Source organism: Pseudophryne corroboree, chromosome 11 (assembly GCF_028390025.1).
Source record: "Pseudophryne corroboree isolate aPseCor3 chromosome 11, aPseCor3.hap2, whole genome shotgun sequence".
In the NCBI taxonomy this organism is placed as follows: domain Eukaryota; kingdom Metazoa; phylum Chordata; class Amphibia; order Anura; family Myobatrachidae; genus Pseudophryne; species Pseudophryne corroboree.
In genome coordinates, this window is record NC_086454.1 from 185,066,923 (window position 1) to 185,080,980 (window position 14,058).

At 31.4% G+C, this 14,058-nt stretch overlaps 7 non-coding genes across 7 annotated transcripts; all 7 read right to left on the reverse strand.

The window, feature by feature from the left end:
- Positions 1-219: 219 nt before the first annotated feature.
- On the reverse strand, positions 220-292 carry TRNAV-UAC (transfer RNA valine (anticodon UAC)). Its single transcript has one exon. It is a non-coding gene; the product is annotated as a tRNA-Val (tRNA).
- Positions 293-2,226: 1,934 nt separating this feature from the next.
- Positions 2,227-2,299, reverse strand: TRNAV-UAC (transfer RNA valine (anticodon UAC)). Its single transcript has one exon. It is a non-coding gene; the product is annotated as a tRNA-Val (tRNA).
- Positions 2,300-4,230: 1,931 nt separating this feature from the next.
- Positions 4,231-4,303, reverse strand: TRNAV-UAC (transfer RNA valine (anticodon UAC)). The gene has a single exon. It is a non-coding gene; the product is annotated as a tRNA-Val (tRNA).
- Positions 4,304-6,236: 1,933 nt separating this feature from the next.
- TRNAV-UAC (transfer RNA valine (anticodon UAC)) lies at positions 6,237-6,305 on the reverse strand. Its single transcript has one exon. It is a non-coding gene; the product is annotated as a tRNA-Val (tRNA).
- A 2,681-nt stretch (positions 6,306-8,986) lies between these two features.
- TRNAV-UAC (transfer RNA valine (anticodon UAC)) lies at positions 8,987-9,059 on the reverse strand. The gene has a single exon. It is a non-coding gene; the product is annotated as a tRNA-Val (tRNA).
- Positions 9,060-10,991: 1,932 nt separating this feature from the next.
- On the reverse strand, positions 10,992-11,064 carry TRNAV-UAC (transfer RNA valine (anticodon UAC)). Its single transcript has one exon. It is a non-coding gene; the product is annotated as a tRNA-Val (tRNA).
- A 1,932-nt stretch (positions 11,065-12,996) lies between these two features.
- TRNAV-UAC (transfer RNA valine (anticodon UAC)) lies at positions 12,997-13,069 on the reverse strand. Its single transcript has one exon. It is a non-coding gene; the product is annotated as a tRNA-Val (tRNA).
- Between the last annotated feature and the right edge of the window lie 989 nt (positions 13,070-14,058).

Consider the following 14,058-nt stretch of genomic DNA (forward strand, 5'->3'; position numbering starts at 1 on the left):
AATCTGCTCCAGATTTTTAATCAGTTGTTTGCTGTAATAAGTTATTTTATAATGAAAAGCTAATAGATATTAAAAATAACATTTATTTCCATATTTAGAGAAGAAATTGAATTTTGTAAGTGAACAAATGACATATTTCACATTGAGCAGTAGCAGGTCAGATGTTATAAGAATGATAGTGAAGAACATTTTCATAAGTCATAAATTAGTGCAAAAATATGGTTCCACTGGGGATTGAACCCAGGACCTTCTGCGTGTAAAGCAGACGTGATAACCACTACACTATGAAACCAATATGCAATACAATAACAAACTGTTCAATTGTTTGGTTGTCCTGACAGTCGTAGTGATTTTTTTGTAAACTGTTCCGGATTATCGGTGAAACGTCAAAGTGATTGTTCTTTCATTATATATAATTTAAAAAAAAAACAGAGCACCATATTTTTGGCAAATTGACCCAATACTTAATAGTGGTACACCTAGCTAAAGAAAGTTATAGCCTGGTTGACCAACCTTGCATAATTAAACATTTAATATTAATCTTTATTAAAAAGCAATGACTGAAATGATAAATAAATGTGTATATCCATTTTAAAGTAAGCATTTTGCAAAGTTTTTTAAGTGATTATTTTTAATTTTAAGAAAACAAATATACAAAATTATTTATTTCTAACATCTTGACCAATTATTATCTACTGTAAGTACTCTTATCAAGATCACATTTTACTGGATTTTTAATAAATATGGGTTCACTTTGGATTAAACCCAGGTCTTTCTCCGTATAAAGCAGATGTGCTAACCACTATGCTATGAAACCACAACATAAACTGTTCTCACACTAGAAGAGATTTTTAGTCATCTTGACAATCAAATGCCCCAAAATCTGAGGTACACACTAAGTGATTTTGTTTAAAAATCCAATTATATGTTGCACAACACTGAATTTTCATATGTCCGCAATTAAGCAGCATGACTTAGTCGTGAAAAAATGCAGAAAATATGGTCAGTTTATCGAGAACCTCCAAGTACCACACAGTGCACTATTATAGTAGGCTGAGATTTTTTTTTTTATCTTGGCTGACCGATTCAATAACCGAAGGAGTGTGTTTGTGACCATCAGTTCTCTGGTTTATCGGAAATACACCAAATGGTCATTTAAAAACACTACCCAGTAAAACAGGAGGAGCAACCACTTTTTTGCAATTTACTTTAATAATTGTATAGTGGGTACAAAGCTAAAGACAGTTGTAACATGGTTGACCAAACTTGCATTACCCAACATTTCAAATAAAACTTTAGTAAAGAGCAATGTGTGCAATGTTGAATAAACCTGCATATTCCCATTTTAAATAAAGATTTTTTTAAGCTTTTCAAGTGAATATTTATAATTTGAAAAACTATATACACAAAAATCATTATTTCTAACATTTTTACCAATTATCATCTGCAGTTGTCACACTTCTCAAAATCACTTTTCAGTGATTTTTCTTGCCATGTTACCATAAAGTGCCTGTATTACAAATACTACATATAAATAAATGCCATTTCACAACATAACTTAAGCATAATACTCGAAAAAGACTTTAGTAATAATCAATATACTATCTATCCAGAAGTCAAATCTATCAGCATTTTTGCTAAACTTGCACATCACATAGTAATTATGGAAATATTTATTTACATTTAAAGTAAATGATCTGGAAGTGAATATTAGCTACTTTAAAACATGATTGCAGTTTATCATGCATTAATCATGCAATACCAAACTTTGGCAGCATTATCAAGTTGCTAGTAAAGTCATGTGAACAGTGAAGTCATGGAAAGAATAGCTGTGCTTTGGTGAACTGGTGATGGAAATGTTGGTTTAAGTGATTTATTTAACTGTACTCAGTTAAGATGATTTATGGAAAAAGGTAGTTAGATATGATACTACTATTTATTTGTTTACTATAAATGAAATATATGATACATTGCTACCAATTTCTTATAAAACAAGAAGATTATTTGAATCTGCTCCAGATTTTTAATCAGTTGTTTGCTGTAATAAGTTATTTTATAATGAAAAGCTAATAGATATTAAAAATAACATTTATTTCCATATTTAGAGAAGAAATTGAATTTTGTAAGTGAACAAATGACATATTTCACATTGAGCAGTAGCAGGTCAGATGTTATAAGAATGATAGTGAAGAACATTTTCATAAGTCATAAATTAAGGCAAAAATATGGTTCCACTGGGGATTGAACCCAGGACCTTCTGCGTGTAAAGCAGACGTGATAACCACTACACTATGAAACCAATATGCAATACAATAACAAACTGTTCAATTTTTTGGTTGTCCTGACAGTCGTAGTGATTTTTTTGTAAACTGTTCCGGATTATCGGTGAAACGTCAAAGTGATTGTTCTTTCATTATATATAATTTTTAAAAAAACAGAGCACCATATTTTTGGCAAATTGACCCAATACTTAATAGTGGTACACCTAGCTAAAGAAAGTTATAGCCTGGTTGACCAACCTTGCATAATTAAACATTTCATAATAATCTTTATTAAAAAGCAATGACTGCAATGATAAATAAATGTGTATATCCATTTTAAAGTAAGCATTTTGCAAAGTTTTTTAAGTGATTATTTTTAATTTGAAGAAAACAAATATACAAAATTCTTTATTTCTAACATCTTGACCAATTATTATCTACTGTAAGTACTTTTATCAAGATCACATTTTACTGGATTTTTAATAAATATGGGTTCACTTGGGATTAAACCCAGGACTTTCACCGTATAAAGCAGATGTGCTAACCACTATGCTATGAAACAACAACATAAACTGTTCTCACACTAGAAGAGATTTTTGGTTATCTTGACAATCAAATGCCCCCAAATTTGAGGTACACACTAAGTGATTTTGTTTAAAAATCCAATTATATGTTGCACAACACTGAATTTTCATATGTCCGCAATTAAGCAGCATGACTTAGTCGTGAAAAAATGCAGATAATATGGTCAGTTTATCGAGAACCTCCAAGTACCACACAGTGCACTATTATAGTAGGCTGAGATTTTTTTTTATCTTGGCTGACCGATTCAATAACCGAAGGAGTGTGTTTGTGACCATCAGTTCTCTGGTTTATCGGAAATACACCGAATGGTCATTTAAAAACACTACCCAGTAAAACAGGAGGAGCAACCACTTTTTTGCAATTTACTTTAATAATTGTATAGTGGGTACAAAGCTAAAGACAGTTGTAACATGGTTGACCAAACTTGCATTACCCAACATTTCAAATAAAACTTTAGTAAAGAGCAATGTGTGCAATGTTGAATAAACCTGCATATTCCCATTTTAAATAAAGAATTTTTGAAGCTTTTCAAGTGAATATTTATAATTTGAAAAACTATATACACAAAAATCATTATTTCTAACATTTTGACCAATTATCATCTGCAGTTGTCACACTTCTCAAAATCATTTTTCAGTGATTTTTCTTGCCATGTTACCATAAAGTGCCTGTATTACAAATACTACATATAAATAAATGCCATTTCACAACATAACTTAAGCATAATACTCGAAAAAAACTTTAGTAATAATCAATATACTATCTATCCAGAAGTCAAATCTATCAGCATTTTTGCTAAACTTGCACATCACATAGTAATTATGGAAATATTTATTTACATTTAAAGTAAATGATCTGGAAGTGAATATTAGCTACATCAAAACATGATTGCAGTTTATCATGCATTAATCATGCAATACCAAACTTTGGCAGCATTATCAAGTTGCTAGTAAAGTCATGTGAACAGTGAAGTCCTGGAAAGAATAGCTGTGCTTTGGTGAACTGGTGATGGAAATGTTGGTTTAAGTGATTTATTTAACTGTACTCAGTTAAGATGATTTATGGAAAAAGGTAGTTAGATATGATACTACTATTTATTTGTTTACTATAAATGAAATATATGATACATTGCTACCAATTTCTTATAAAACAAGAAGATTATTTGAATCTGCTCCAGATTTTTAATCAGTTGTTTGCTATAACAAGTTATTTTATAATGAAAAGCTAATAGATATTAAAAATAACATTAATTTCCATATTTAGAGAAGAAATTGAATTTTGTAAGTGAACAAATGACATATTTCACATTGAGCAGTAGCAGGTCAGATGTTATAAGAATGATAGTGAAGAACATTTTCATAAGTCATAAATTAGTGCAAAAATATGGTTCCACTGGGGATTGAACCCAGGACCTTCTGCGTGTAAAGCAGACGTGATAACCACTACACTATGAAACCAATATGCAATACAATAACAAACTGTTCAATTGTTTGGTTGTCCTGACAGTCGTAGTGATTTTTTTGTAAACTGTTCGGGATTATCGGTGAAACGTCAAAGTGATTGTTCTTTCATTATATATAATTAAAAAAAAAAACAGAGCACCATATTTTTGGCAAATTGACCCAATACTTAATAGTGGTACACCTAGCTAAAGAAAGTTATAGCCTGGTTGACCAACCTTGCATAATTAAACATTTAATATTAATCTTTATTAAAAAGCAATGACTGCAATGATAAATAAATGTGTATATCCATTTTAAAGTAAGCATGTTGCAAAGTTTTTTAAGTGATTATTTTTAATTTGAAGAAAACAAATATACAAAATTCTTTATTTCTAACATCTTGACCAATTATTATCTACTGTAAGTACTTTTATCAAGATCACATTTTACTGGATTTTTAATAAATATGGGTTCACTTTGGATTAAACCCAGGACTTTCTCCGTATAAAGCAGATGTGCTAACCACTATGCTATGAAACCACAACATAAACTGTTCTCACACTAGAAGAGATTTTTGGTCATCTTGACAATCAAATGCCCCAAAATCTGAGGTACACACTAAGTGATTTTGTTTAAAAATCCAATTATATGTTGCACAACACTGAATTTTCATATGTCCGCAATTAAGCAGCATGACTTAGTCGTGAAAAAATGCAGAAAATATGGTCAGTTTATCGAGAACCTCCAAGTACCACACAGTGCACTATTATAGTAGGCTGAGATTTTTTTTTTATCTTGGCTGACCGATTCAATAACCGAAGGAGTGTGTTTGTGACCATCAGTTCTCTAGTTTATCGGAAATACACCAAATGGTCATTTAAAAACACTACCCAGTAAAACAGGATGAGCAACCACTTTTTTGCAATTTACTTTAATAATTGTATAGTGGGTACAAAGCTAAAGACAGTTGTAACATGGTTGACCAAACTTGCATTACCCAACATTTAAAATAAAACTTTAGTAAAGAGCAATGTGTGCAATGTTGAATAAACCTGCATATTCCCATTTTAAATAAAGAATTTTTGAAGCTTTTCAAGTGAATATTTATAATTTGAAAAACTATATACACAAAAATCATTATTTCTAACATTTTTACCAATTATCATCTGAAGTTGTCACACTTCTCAAAATCACTTTTCAGTGATTTTTCTTGCCATGTTACCATAAAGTGCCTGTATTACAAATACTACATATAAATAAATGCCATTTCACAACATAACTTAAGCATAATACTCGAAAAAGACTTTAGTAATAATCAATATACTATCTATCCAGAAGTCAAATCTATCAGCATTTTTGCTAAACTTGCACATCACATAGTAATTATGGAAATATTTATTTACATTTAAAGTAAATGATCTGGAAGTGAATATTAGCTACATCAAAACATGATTGCAGTTTATCAAGCATTAATCATGCAATACCAAACTTTGGCAGCATTATCAAGTTGCTAGTAAAGTCATGTGAACAGTGAAGTCCTGGAAAGAATAGCTGTGCTTTGGTGAACTGGTGATGGAAATGTTGGTTTAAGTGATTTATTTAACTGTACTCAGTTAAGATGATTTATGGAAAAAGGTAGTTAGATATGATACTACTATTTATTTGTTTACTATAAATGAAATATATGATACATTGCTACCAATTTCTTATAAAACAAGAAGATTATTTGAATCTGCTCCAGATTTTTAATCAGTTGTTTGCTGCAATAAGTTATTTTATAATGAAAAGCTAATAGATATTAAAAATAACATTTATTTCCATATTTAGAGAAGAAATTGAATTTTGTAAGTGAACAAATGACATATTTCACATTGAGCAGTAGCAGGTCAGATGTTATAAGAATGATAGTGAAGAACATTTTCATAAGTCATAAATTAGTGCAAAAATATGGTTCCACTGGGGATTGAACCCAGGACCTTCTGCATGTAAAGCAGACGTGATAACCACTACACCAGGCTTTTTCAACTAGTGTGCCGCGACCAGTTGCAATGTGTGCCGCGGAGCCAGAGCAGCTTCCTGCACCTCCAGAGTGAACTGTTGGCCCGGGGTCTTCTTAGAGGATCATTCATGCTTCGGCTGTGACCTGTGCCTTGATGACACGGCGGGGTTATATCATAGGTCACGGCCGCCGCATCTCACCACCCAGCCAGCCCACCCGCCTGCATACACATCTTCCAATTTCCGCCTGCATCCACAGCTTTCCTTGCCCACCCACATCCACACCTGCCCGCCCGCCCGCTGCTCAGTATTTGCAGCACTCCACTATGAACAACCCCCACCACTGAGGGACAGGGAGGAGGACAGCTGACCGGTAGGGGCTAATATTTGATATGTTATTTCTCCTGTGGGGAGCAATAGGATTTATGGGAGGAACAAGGTAAATAATTCAATAGGATTTATGTGGGGAGAAATGTGATTGATTTATGTGTGAGCAACATGATTTATGTGGGGAGCATTGTGATTGATTTATGTGGGGAGCAATAGGATTTATTTAAGGAGCAACATGATTTATGTGGGGAGCAATGCCATTGTTTTTTTCTGTGTAGGCCAATGTATGTGTGGATTTTTTATTACTGTGAGGGCCATTGTGTGTTTTTTGGGGGGTTTTCTGTGGGGAACGGATGGTGTGCCTTGGCAATTTTAAAACATTGTTTGGTGTGCCGCGAGTTAAAAAAGGTTGAAAATCACTGCACTACACTATGAAACCAATATGCAATACAATAACAAACTGTTCAATTTTTTGGTTGTCCTGACAGTCGTAGTGATTTTTTTGTAAACTGTTCCGGATTATCGGTGAAACGTCAAAGTGATTGTTCTTTCATTATATATAATTTTTTTAAAAACAGAGCACCATATTTTTGGCAAATTGACCCAATACTTAATAGTGGTACACCTAGCTAAAGAAAGTTATAGCCTGGTTGACCAACCTTTCATAATTAAACATTTCATAATAATCTGTATTAAAAAGCAATGACTGCAATGATAAATAAATGTGTATATCCATTTTAAAGTAAGCATTTTGCAAAGTTTTTTAAGTGATTATTTTTAATTTGAAGAAAACAAATATACAAAATTCTTTATTTCTAACATCTTGACCAATTATTATCTACTGTAAGTACTTTTATCAAGATCACATTTTACTGGATTTTTAATAAATATGGGTTCACTTGGGATTAAACCCAGGACTTTCACCGTATAAAGCAGATGTGCTAACCACTATGCTATGAAACAACAACATAAACTGTTCTCACACTAGAAGAGATTTTTGGTTATCTTGACAATCAAATGCCCCCAAATTTGAGGTACACACTAAGTGATTTTGTTTAAAAATCCAATTATATGTTGCACAACACTGAATTTTCATATGTCCGCAATTAAGCAGCATGACTTAGTCGTGAAAAAATGCAGATAATATGGTCAGTTTATCGAGAACCTCCAAGTACCACACAGTGCACTATTATAGTAGGCTGAGATTTTTTTTTATCTTGGCTGACCGATTCAATAACCGAAGGAGTGTGTTTGTGACCATCAGTTCTCTGGTTTATCGGAAATACACCAAATGGTCATTTAAAAACACTACCCAGTAAAACAGGATGAGCAACCACTTTTTTGCAATTTACTTTAATAATTGTATAGTGGGTACAAAGCTAAAGACAGTTGTAACATGGTTGACCAAACTTGCATTACCCAACATTTCAAAAAAAACTTTAGTAAAGAGCAATGTGTGCAATGTTGAATAAACCTGCATATTCCCATTTTAAATAAAGAATTTTTGAAGCTTTTCAAGTGAATATTTATAATTTGAAAAACTATATACACAAAAATCATTATTTCTAACATTTTGACCAATTATCATCTGTAGGTGTCACACTTCTCAAAATCACTTTTCAGTGATTTTTCTTGCCATGTTACCATAAAGTGCCTGTATTACAAATACTACATATAAATAAATGCCCTTTCACAACATAACTTAAGCATAATACTCGAAAAAGACTTTAGTAATAATCAATATACTATCTATCCAGAAGTCAAATCTATCAGCATTTTTGCTAAACTTGCACATCACATAGTAATTATGGAAATATTTATTTACATTTAAAGTAAATGATCTGGAAGTGAATATTAGCTACATCAAAACATGATTGCAGTTTATCATGCATTAATCATGCAATACCAAACTTTGGCAGCATTATCAAGTTGCTAGTAAAGTCATGTGAACAGTGAAGTCCTGGAAAGAATAGCTGTGCTTTGGTGAACTGGTGATGGAAATGTTGGTTTAAGTGATTTATTTAACTGTACTCAGTTAAGATGATTTATGGAAAAAGGTAGTTAGATATGATACTACTATTTATTTGTTTATTATAAATGAAATATATGATACATTGCTACCAATTTCTTATAAAACAAGAAGATTATTTGAATCTGCTCCAGATTTTTAATCAGTTGTTTGCTGTAATAAGTTATTTTATAATGAAAAGCTAATAGATATTAAAAATAACATTTATTTCCATATTTAGAGAAGAAATTGAATTTTGTAAGTGAACAAATGACATATTTCACATTGAGCAGTAGCAGGTCAGATGTTATAAGAATGATAGTGAAGAACATTTTCATAAGTCATAAATTAGTGCAAAAATATGGTTCCACTGGGGATTGAACCCAGGACCTTCTGCGTGTAAAGCAGACGTGATAACCACTACACTATGAAACCAATATGCAATACAGTAAACAAACTGTTCAATTGTTTGGTTGTCCTGACAGTCGTAGTGATTTTTTTGTAAACTGTTCCAGATTATCGGTGAAACGTCAAAGTGATTGTTCTTTCATTATATATAATTTAAAAAAAAACAGAGCACCATATTTTGGCAAATTGACCCAATACTTAATAGTGGTACACCTAGCTAAAGAAAGTTATAGCCTGGTTGACCAACCTTGCATAATTAAACATTTAATATTAATCTTTATTAAAAACCAATGACTGCAATGATAAATAAATGTGTATATCCATTTTAAAGTAAGCATTTTGCAAAGTTTTTTAAGTGATTATTTTTAATTTGAAGAAAACAAATATACAAAATTCTTTATTTCTAACATCTTGACCAATTATTATCTACTGTAAGTACTTTTATCAAGATCACATTTTACTGGATTTTTAATAAATATGGGTTCACTTTGGATTAAACCCAGGACTTTCTCCGTATAAAGCAGATGTGCTAACCACTATGCTATGAAACCACAACATAAACTGTTCTCACACTAGAAGAGATTTTTGGTCATCTTGACAATCAAATGCCCCAAAATCTGAGGTACACACTAAGTGATTTTGTTTAAAAATCCAATTATATGTTGCACAACACTGAATTTTCATATGTCCGCAATTAAGCAGCATGACTTAGTCGTGAAAAAATGCAGAAAATATGGTCAGTTTATCGAGAACCTCCAAGTACCACACAGTGCACTATTATAGTAGGCTGAGATTTTTTTTTATCTTGGCTGACCGATTCAATAACCGAAGGAGTGTGTTTGTGACCATCAGTTCTCTGGTTTATCGGAAATACACCAAATGGTCATTTAAAAACACTACCCAGTAAAACAGGATGAGCAACCACTTTTTTTGCAATTTACTTTAATAATTGTATAGTGGGTACAAAGCTAAAGACAGTTGTAACATGGTTGACCAAACTTGCATTACCCAACAATTAAAATAAAACTTTAGTAAAGAGTAATGTGTGCAATGTTGAATAAACCTGCATATTCCCATTTTAAATAAAGATTTTTTGAAGTTTTTCAAGTAAATATTTATAATTTGAAAAACTATATACACAAAAATCATTATTTCTAACATTTTGACCAATTATCATCTGCAGTTGTCACACTTCTCAAAATCACTTTTCAGTGATTTTTCTTGCCATGTTACCATAAAGTGCCTGTATTACAAATACTACATATAAATAAATGCCCTTTCACAACATAACTTAAGCATAATACTCGAAAAAGACTTTAGTAATAATCAATATACTATCTATCCAGAAGTCAAATCTATCAGCATTTTTGCTAAACTTGCACATCACATAGTAATTATGGAAATATTTATTTACATTTAAAGTAAATAATCTGGAAGTGAATATTAGCCACATCAAAACATGATTGCAGTTTATCATGCATTAATCATGCAATACCAAACTTTGGCAGCATTATCAAGTTGCTAGTAAAGTCATGTGAACAGTGAAGTCCTGGAAAGAATAGCTGTGCTTTGGTGAACTGGTGATGGAAATGTTGGTTTAAGTGATTTATTTAACTGTACTCAGTTAAGATGATTTATGGAAAAAGGAAGTTAGATATGATACTACAATTTATTTGTTTACTATAAATGAAATATATGATACATTGCTACCAATTTCTTATAAAACAAGAAGATTATTTGAATCTGCTCCAGATTTTTAATCAGTTGTTTGCTGTAATAAGTTATTTTATAATGAAAAGCTAATAGATATTAAAAATAACATTTATTTCCATATTTAGAGAAGAAATTGAATTTTGTAAGTGAACAAATGACATATTTCACATTGAGCAGTAGCAGGTCAGATGTTATAAGAATGATAGTGAAGAACATTTTCATAAGTCATAAATTAGTGCAAAAATATGGTTCCACTGGGGATTGAACCCAGGACCTTCTGCGTGTAAAGCAGACGTGATAACCACTACACTATGAAACCAATATGCAATACAATAACAAACTGTTCAATTTTTTGGTTGTCCTGACAGTCGTAGTGGTTTTTTTGTAAACTGTTTCGGATTATCGGTGAAACATCAAAGTGATTGTTCTTTCATTATATATAATTTTTTAAAAAACAGAGCACCATATTTTTGGTAAATTGACCCAATACTTAATAGTGGTACACCTAGCTAAAGAAAGTTATAGCCTGGTTGACCAACCTTGCATAATTAAACATTTAATAATAATCTTTATTAAAAAGCAATGACTGCAATGATAAATAAATGTGTATATCCATTTTAAAGTAAGCATTTTGCAAAGTTTTTTAAGTGATTATTTTTAATTTGAAGAAAACAAATATACAAAATTCTTTATTTCTAACATCTTGACCAATTATTATATACTGTAAGTACTTTTATCAAGATCACATTTTACTGGATTTTTAATAAATATGGGTTCACTTGGGATTAAACCCAGGACTTTCACCGTATAAAGCAGATGTGCTAACCACTATGCTATGAAACAACAACATAAACTGTTCGCACACTAGAAGAGATTTTTGGTTATCTTGACAATCAAATGCCCCCAAATTTGAGGTACACACTAAGTGATTTTGTTTAAAAATCCAATTATATGTTGCACAACACTGAATTTTCATATGTCCGCAATTAAGCAGCATGACTTAGTCGTGAAAAAATGCAGATAATATGGTCAGTTTATCGAGAACCTCCAAGTACCACACAGTGCACTATTATAGTAGGCTGAGATTTTTTTTTTATCTTGGCTGACCGATTCAATAACCGAAGGAGTGTGTTTGTGACCATCAGTTCTCTGGTTTATCGGAAATACACCAAATGGTCATTTAAAAACACTACCCAGTAAAACAGGATGAGCAACCACTTTTTTGCAATTTACTTTAATAATTGTATAGTGGGTACAAAGCTAAAGACAGTTGTAACATGGTTGACCAAACTTGCATTACCCAACATTTCAAATAAAACTTTAGTAAAGAGCAATGTGTGCAATGTTGAATAAACCTGCATATTCCCATTTTAAATAAAGAATTTTTGAAGCTTTTCAAGTGAATATTTATAATTTGAAAAACTATATACACAAAAATCATTATTTCTAACATTTTGACCAATTATCATCTGCAGGTGTCACACTTCTCAAAATCACTTTTCAGTGATTTTTCTTGCCATGTTACCATAAAGTGCCTGTATTACAAATACTACATATAAATAAATGCCCTTTCACAACATAACTTAAGCATAATACTCGAAAAAGACTTTAGTAATAATCAATATACTATCTATCCAGAAGTCAAATCTATCAGCATTTTTGCTAAACTTGCACATCACATAGTAATTATGGAAATATTTATTTACATTTAAAGTAAATGATCTGGAAGTGAATATTAGCTACATCAAAACATGATTGCAGTTTATCATGCATTAATCATGCAATACCAAACTTTGGCAGCATTATCAAGTTGCTAGTGAAGTCATGTGAATAGTGAAGTCCTGGAAGGAATAACTGTGCTTTGGTGAACTGGTGATGGAAATGTTGGTTTAAGTGATTTATTTAACTGTACTCAGTTAAGATGATTTATGGAAAAAGGTAGTAAGATATGATTCTACAATTTATTTGTTTACTATAAATGAAATATATGATACATTGCTACCAATTTCTTATAAAACAAGAAGTTTATTTGAATCTGCTCCAGATTTTTAATCAGTTGTTTGCTGTAATAAGTTATTTTATAATGAAAAGCTAATAGATATTAAAAATAACATTTATTTCCATATTTAGAGAAGAAATTGAATTTTGTAAGTGAACAAATGACATATTTCACATTGAGCAGTAGCAGGTCAGATGTTATAAGAATGATAGTGAAGAACATTTTCATAAGTCATAAATGAGTGCAAAAATATGGTTCCACTGGGGATTGAACCCAGGACCTTCTGCGTGTAAAGCAGACGTGATAACCACTACACTATGAAACCAATATGCAATACAATAACAAACTGTTCAATTGTTTGGTTGTCCTGACAGTCGTAGTGATTTTTTTGTAAACTGTTCCGGATTATCGGTGAAACGTCAAAGTGATTGTTCTTTCATTATATATAATTTAAAAAAAAAACAGAGCACCATATTTTTGGCAAATTGACCCAATACTTAATAGTGGTACACCTAGCTAAAGAAAGTTATAGCCTGGTTGACCAACCTTGCATAATTAAACATTTAATATTAATCTTTATTAAAAAGCAATGACTGCAATGATAAATAAATGTGTATATCCATTTTAAAGTAAGCATTTTGCAAAGTTTTTTAAGTGATTATTTTTAATTTGAAGAAAACAAATATACAAAATTCTTTATTTCTAACATCTTGACCAATTATTATCTACTGTAAGTACTTTTATCAAGATCACATTTTACTGGATTTTTAATAAATATGGGTTCACTTTGGATTAAACCCAGGTCTTTCTCCGTATAAAGCAGATGTGCTAACCACTATGCTATGAAACCACAACATAAACTGTTCTCACACTAGAAGAGATTTTTAGTCATCTTGACAATCAAATGCCCCAAAATCTGAGGTACACACTAAGTGATTTTGTTTAAAAATCCAATTATATGTTGCACAACACTGAATTTTCATATGTCCGCAATTAAGCAGCATGAGTTAGTCGTGAAAAAATGCAGAAAATATGGTCAGTTTATCGAGAACCTCCAAGTACCACACAGTGCACTATTATAGTAGGCTGAGATTTTTTTTTTTATCTTGGCTGACCGATTCAATAACCGAAGGAGTGTGTTTGTGACCATCAGTTCTCTGGTTTATCGGAAATACACCAAATGGTCATTTAAAAACACTACCCAGTAAAACAGGAGGAGCAACCACTTTTTTGCAATTTACTTTAATAATTGTATAGTGGGTACAAAGCTAAAGACAGTTGTAACATGGTTGACCAAACTTGCATTACCCAACA